This window comes from Solanum verrucosum, unplaced genomic scaffold, assembly GCF_900185275.1.
Source record: "Solanum verrucosum unplaced genomic scaffold, falcon-dt-bn FXZP01000074.1, whole genome shotgun sequence".
NCBI lineage: Eukaryota > Viridiplantae > Streptophyta > Magnoliopsida > Solanales > Solanaceae > Solanum > Solanum verrucosum.
Window position 1 is genome coordinate 1,918,650 of NW_026020200.1, and position 7,152 is coordinate 1,925,801.

Consider the following 7,152-nt stretch of genomic DNA (forward strand, 5'->3'; position numbering starts at 1 on the left):
ACTCTAAGGGTCGAACCCTCCTATCAGCATAGCTCTTCTGCTTACTCTGGGCAGTCAAGAGCCTACTCTGAATAACACGAACACGCTCCATATCCTCTCTAAGGAAATATCAGTACCAAGGGAGTCCACCTCCGCTGAATCAAACCATCCAATAGGTGATCTACACCGCCTACCATACAGTGCCTCAAAAGGTGCCATCTAATGCTAGAATGATAACTGTTGTTGTAGGCGAACTCTGCCAATGGCAAGTGCTGATCCCATCTAGTACCAAAGTCGATCACGCAAGCCCGAAGCATGTCCTCCAACACCTGAATAGTCCTCTCAGACTGACCGTCAGTCTGAGGGTGAAAAGCTGTGCTCATGTCGAGTCTAGTGCCCAAATCATGTTGTAATGCTCTCCAGAAATCAGAAGTGAATACTGAACCCCTGTCAGACACAATGGACACCGGCACTCCGTGCAACAAGCAGAGTCGCGCCATCTTCTTGAAGTAATTTTGCCTGAGTTTCCTAAGCCTGAATTGCCACATTTACCTGAATTCCCTAAAATTCCAAAATCCGAGCTACCAACTCTACCAAAGCCCGAATTGCCACATTTACCTGAAATCCCAACTTTGCCTAATTAAGCCCAAATTTCCTGAAATCCCAAAACCTGAGCTATCAACTCTACCAAAGCCAGAAATCCCCGTAATCCCAACATTATCAACGCCTGAACTTCTAGCATTGCCAAAACTTGAGATATCTGTCATTCCTAAACCTGAATTACCAACTTTGCCAAAGTCAGAAATCCCTCAAGTGCCTAAAAAGCATTGAGCAGGGAGCGTATAAAATCCTCTTTGCTTCATTGAAGTAACAATATTGTTAAAATGTTAACACTTAATTATGTTATGTGATCATATGTATGTTTTTTTCTTTATTGTGCTAGAATCATTTGCAGCTTCCCTTTTCAAAAGAAATATATATATATATATATATAGTTTTATGAAACTATATATTCAAACCTTTATATTATTTACAATTTTGTTAAACAAAAATGTTTGAAAGGACATTATTATATGGCTACGAATTACGATATTATGTCTTCCACATAATCGTCTTGCTCACGCAATAGGCATGCTCCAACATAGATGTTAGGTAAAGGAAATTAAGCAAGTAGATATAAATTTGAGAAGAAAGTTAAATAATTGAATTATTTTCTTTAAATTAGCCAAGAAAGTCAAATAATTAATTAAGGTTTTAGCACTTGGCTCAAAAACTTATTTCTACCTTCCATCCATATTAATTATATAATATTTTTAGTTTCGACACACCCTTTAAGAAAAACATTCACCTCCTAGAAAATAAACACCATTAACATTAGCAGTGTTATCTCTCTTTCATTTAAATAAGTGGACATGATAAACTGGTTCATCCTCCACTATGTATAACTTATCATTAATAACATGAAGATGATACAATAATAAATTGAAGAAATAAATAGCTAAAAAAGAAGAACTTAATAATGATCAATTCAACATGGACCCCTACCTTGAATATTTTGATTTTCATAGCATATAACTCAGAAGAAAAATAAAGAAGGTTAAAGTTTATAATTCCTCGTGCTATTCTACGTTCCATAGTGCCTTATATTACAAGTTAGGAGTAACCCTATAAATTTGAGGCTAGGCATAAGTGTTTAAATCAAATCAAAAAATCGTAGTATCAAATTGAAAAGTCAAATTAAATCGATAAAAGAATCCAACTAAACGTGGTTTGGTTTGATTCGATTGTGACATATATATGTCAAGAAATATTGTGATTTTCTCATTGGATGGAATAATTAAAAGAACAAAATATATATATACACACTTGCCCACCCAAGTATTGAGAGAGTTTGAATGTGAACTTGGGATCACTATAGAAGACCACTGAACTGTTGTCTACCATGTAGATTCACTTGAAGGTGTTTGCTCACGCTTCAAAAGGTAATTCTTGAATTAAATTTCAGAAAGTTTATGTGTTCCAGCATGATTGCATATGTTCTAGCATAAACATATATTGGTTATCTATTATTCATGTAGCAGTATGAGTTATGACTATGATATGCTTCCGATGTGCATATAACTTTCCAATGGTATATTTTTTATTCGTAACATTATTCACTTGTTTGGCAAAGATGATTTTTAGGGGAGTAATTTTTACAGGGATAATTAATCCAGACTCGTAAAGGATAAGGGCCGATGGGGGCACTTGGGAAAGACGGGCTGATCGAGTGTCTCCATTCAAGCGAGGGTACATGAGAAGAAGAACGAAACGAAGTGAGAGGTCTGGGGCAGGGAATTAAAATAGTTGAGTCGATCAGGCTCTACGATCGGGAGAAGCTAGCAAAATGAAATCAAGATTTGATTGAAAATAAAGAAGCAAGATTGTTGATACCACAACTGATCACCATCAATAAAGAAGAAAATTAAAATACGGTTACCCAAAAATAAATATACCTCATTATTTATAATAATATTGTCATCATATTTCAATTATCATGGTAAAATATCATAATAAATTTATAACTAAACTAAAACCTACTTATGCACAATTTAATTAACCGCCACTATGTGATATAGATATGTGGTGAATAATATTTTTCATTGATTAACTTCTTACATGAATTAAAATCTATATAAGAGGTACAAGTTTTATACATTTTCTTACCACTTGCCTTTCGCAACTCATTGATATTACTAGGAAAAGAAAATATGGGCGTACAAGGTAAGTTGATTGTTTCATTGGAAGTGAAGTGTGGAGGACATTCGGTTCATGATATTAATAACACTAATAGCCATCATCTACCCAACATAAGCCCTAGTAGAGTCAAGCATTTTGAGATTCATGAAGGTGAAAAAGGAAAAAATTGGTTCGATTGCTAGCTGGAAATATTACGAAGGTAGCACACACATTTCTCTCCTCTCTTTCTCGCAATATTTATTGCATCAATTTTCCACATTTAGGTGTATTTCATATTTCGAAAGTAATTCGCCTATCCATCAAAATCTTTTCCATGAAAAAGTTAGTTAATGGTGTTGATTACTCCCTCCGTCCACTTTTAATTGTCATGTTTTCCTTTTTTTTGGAGTCAAACGATAAGAACTTTGAATAATATTTGATGTATTTTTTCATGGAAAATTACTTCAGCCATCATTCTAATCTTCACGAGCAATAGATCATTTTTATTAAAATGAAAATGATAAAAGAGGGAAAATAAACTAAAGAATTTGAACATTTGAATTGGGAGTAACATCTATTGTATTTTCTGATCTTTAATGAATAGATGGAAAAGAAATGTTTGCTAAGACTGTGATTGAAGCCATCGATCCTCAGAAGAATTCAACCACTTGGAATGCAATTGAAGGAAATTTGTTAGATCTGTATAATTCCTTCAATGTTATTACATCCTTTGAACATCAATGGATTACATATGCACTTGTGTATGAGAAGAAAACTGAAGATACTCCAGAACCCATTGCTTTCTTGGATTTTTTCATTGGTGTGATCAAGGATATAGAGGGTCACCTTCTCAAAAATTAAAAAATCTACGATGTTCAATGGTCCTATACATACATATATCTATGTGTTTGTGTGTTTGTTCTTATGTGATGAGTACTTGAAAACATTGGCTAGTGCTAACTAGCGTGTAAAATAAATAATATTATGTTTAATTTGAAGAATAATATATATATACTATGTACGCCAGCCTCTATATATAATGTCATGTTTGAAGAATATATATTTGTGATTCAAGTAGCATTTTATACAGTTTTATTTTTACTCTAAGAACTCTGATATTCCATTAATTATTAGCTTAGGCTCTAATACGCATCATTAGATAAGTACTCTACACAAACGATATTTTGTGTCCTGTTTTCTTGATTCAAGTGAAAGGTAAATTCAAAATTTAAAGTTTACGAGTTCCTTCTGAGACCCCAAAGTAGGTGTAACAACTGAAGTTACGGCACAATAATGATATGTATTATAATCATTGAGAACACAAAATACAATTTAGAAATGGAAATATCAAGCAAGTAACAACTAATGATCCTTAAAACGAAACAGAGAATGTTAATCAAGGGGAAGACAAATCCAAAGATTGATAGAAGGGGATGAGAAGCTCTAACTAAAAACAGAGATAAGAAGAATCAGACTCTTTTTCTTAAGAATTTGCATAATTTCGAAATCACATATCACTATCATTTTTTATGGAACTGTTCTCATGCCCACTATTCAATCCGGATTCCAAATTAACCTGGCCTTATTGCTCGTTCTCAGCCCAATAACTCTTGTTAGTCCAATAACTATTTGTGTGACCTTGGTATTCATATTGGAATGAACTTGGTTCATAACAGTAGTATAGGACTGTAATGACCCGAAAGGTCATTTTGGTGATTTTTCGTGGAAATGACTATTTTGCCCTTTCGGTAGTTGCCCCGAGTCCCATGTTTTATGGTTGTAAAGTCGGTTTGAGGAAAAGTTGGTAAAAAGTTGAGTTTTTGAGAAGTTGAGTTTTTTATGAGTTAAAGTTGGTTAAAAGGTGCTTTTTCGAGTCATTTGGAGTTTCGGGACTCGGATCGGATTTCCGTCGATTCCGGCAGTTTTAGAATGTCGAAACGGGTCTGTGTGAAGTTACGGAGTTGAATTTGGAGTTGAAACGAAGAATTGAGGTCCTAAGTTGCTAAAGTTGTGAAATTTTGATAAAGAGTTGACTTTGGTCAACATATGAGGTTCCGAGGCTCAGATTGAAATTCCGAGAGTACCGTTGGTTTCGGGAGGCGATTCTAAGTCTAGAATGAGTCTTGGTTGAATTTTTAGACGCTCCGTTTGAGTTTCGAATTTTTTTGGCGTTAAACTAGTTTCTTGGCATCTTATTGAATTTCGGGTCAAGGAGTCCTCGAATTCAAATTCCGACGGTTCCATTGAGTCCGGAACGTCGAATTTAGTGGGGGTACATATTTAGTTTGTGTGCACGAGATTCCGAACGAATCCCGAGGGTCCAACGGGGACTTAAACTTTGGTGTTATTGTTGTGTTTCAGCTGCAATAGCAGTCCTTTTTAAGTCAAAAAACAGTAGCCATTTTCCCCCAACTTGAAAAATACCCATTTCTCCATTTTTAGACTTTGAGAGCTCGAAAATAGGTGATTTCAAGTGGGTTTTCGCAAGGAATTCATTGGGTAAGTTATTTCCAACTTATATCTTTGATTTCCATCGATTATTTATGGATTTTAACATCAAAATTTGAGATCTCAACTGTAAAATTTGGGGGTTTTTGCCTAATCCGAATTTAATAGAAAATTTGAGTTTGTGAACTCATTTCAACTCCTTTTTCGAAACGGTTTTCACTATTGGATTCTAAATTTCTTGGGGAACATTTTTCACTAAAAATTTCCAGATTTCGAGAATATTTTCCGGAACGAGATTTTTTTGACCATTTTACCCTTTTCTCCAAATTTCACGATATTGGTGTTGTTAGATTCGTATTGATTGTGGATTCCATTTATGAATAGATTGTGGTGATTTGGAGCGTGCTCGGAAGGGTAAAACTCAAATTTGAGTTACTAGTTGAAGTGTTTTGAGGCAAGTGACTTCTAAACTTTGTTAAACTCTTAGACTACACATGACTACTTTCCTAATTGTGTTGGGGAGTAATGGGGATTGAGGATGGTTTTATTTGTTGATTGAAATTGTTGTAATGAAAGATGGGGAATAAAACGAGCTAATGTGTTATATGTGACTTGAATTTGTTGAATAAGTCATGTGATAACTGATATTGAGGGGATAGAAGAGCATGAGTAGCTATGATTGATACAGACATTGATGTTGAGACAGATGATGTGTAATACTATGATGTGGTCGTGATATGGTTGTGATTGAGACATGATGTGTAATACTATGATGTGGTCGTGATATGGTTGTGATTGAGACAGACGATGTGTAATACTATGATGTGTCGTGATATGGTTGTGATTGAGACAGATAATGTGTAATACTATGATGTGATCGTGATATGATTGTGATTGATGACATGTGCATATTCATTATTCATCCCATGTGTGAACTATCTGTTGCATGAGTTCTGAGACACTGATATGAGGATGGATGGATATGAGACACAGTTGAGACTAGCTCCGGCTAGAGATATATGAGATGGACTAGCTCCGGCTAGCGATTTGGATGCCGATGGGATCTGGTTCCGGCGGTGATACATGGTCCATGTGTGGCCCCCATGGGTTCTGATTTGAGTATTCAGCGCAGACTGATTACGTCAACAGATGTGTATCGTAGGACAGACATGCATCATGACTACATGACATATTATTGCATTTGCATCGCATTTGACTTCATCTTTGTCTGTGGTGTGTGGATTTTACCTATTTGCCCCTCTTCATGTGATATATGATCTATTTGCTCTTACATGAGGATATGAGGTTGATGTTGAGACACTGTTGGATATATCTGTTGATTATGAATTGTGTAGTATAGGTTGTTGGTTCGCTGTTAGAATGAAGTTTCGGTGGTTCGGTTGGGATTGAAAGGAGTTGTTTGTAGCTGCTAGTTTAGCTTAGTTTAGTGTTACTTGCGAGTACCTGTTGCTTTTGGTACTCACCCTTGCTTCTACACAGTTGTGTAGGTTGACAGCTCTATCAGATCCGACTTATTACTCATCTTCAGATTAGAGCTTCCAGACTTACTTGAGAGGTAGCGGTTCATTCCAGACGTGCCCTCAAGTTATCTATATTTATTGTTTGTTCTATTCTAGAACTTTACTATGAGACTTGTATATTTTATTCAGATTCCGTATTAGAGGTTTGTACATGTGACAACCAATTCTGGGGTTATGTTGAGTTTATTTAAAGACTTCCGCTTATCTTTCTATCTTATTCTTGTTTTATTAATTCCGTATCGTCGGGTTTTTGGGTGTTAGGCTGACGTGTCCGGTGGGGTTGGACACGTGCCATCACATCCGGTTTTGGGGTGTGACAAGGACAATAACTAGGTACATGGGGGAGACTTTTCTTATGTGCTTGAATATGTTACACAAGGAAATTTATTGTCAGATTAAATTAGGAGGTTATTGTTGAGAAGATGAACTAACACACAATTAATTTTCCTATTAAAGCCTAATACTC

At 35.5% G+C, this 7,152-nt stretch overlaps 1 pseudogene; it reads left to right on the forward strand.

The window, feature by feature from the left end:
* Nucleotides 1–2,729: 2,729 nt before the first annotated feature.
* LOC125830014 (kirola-like) lies at nucleotides 2,730–3,558 on the forward strand (annotated as a pseudogene).
* The last annotated feature ends 3,594 nt before the right edge of the window (nucleotides 3,559–7,152 follow it).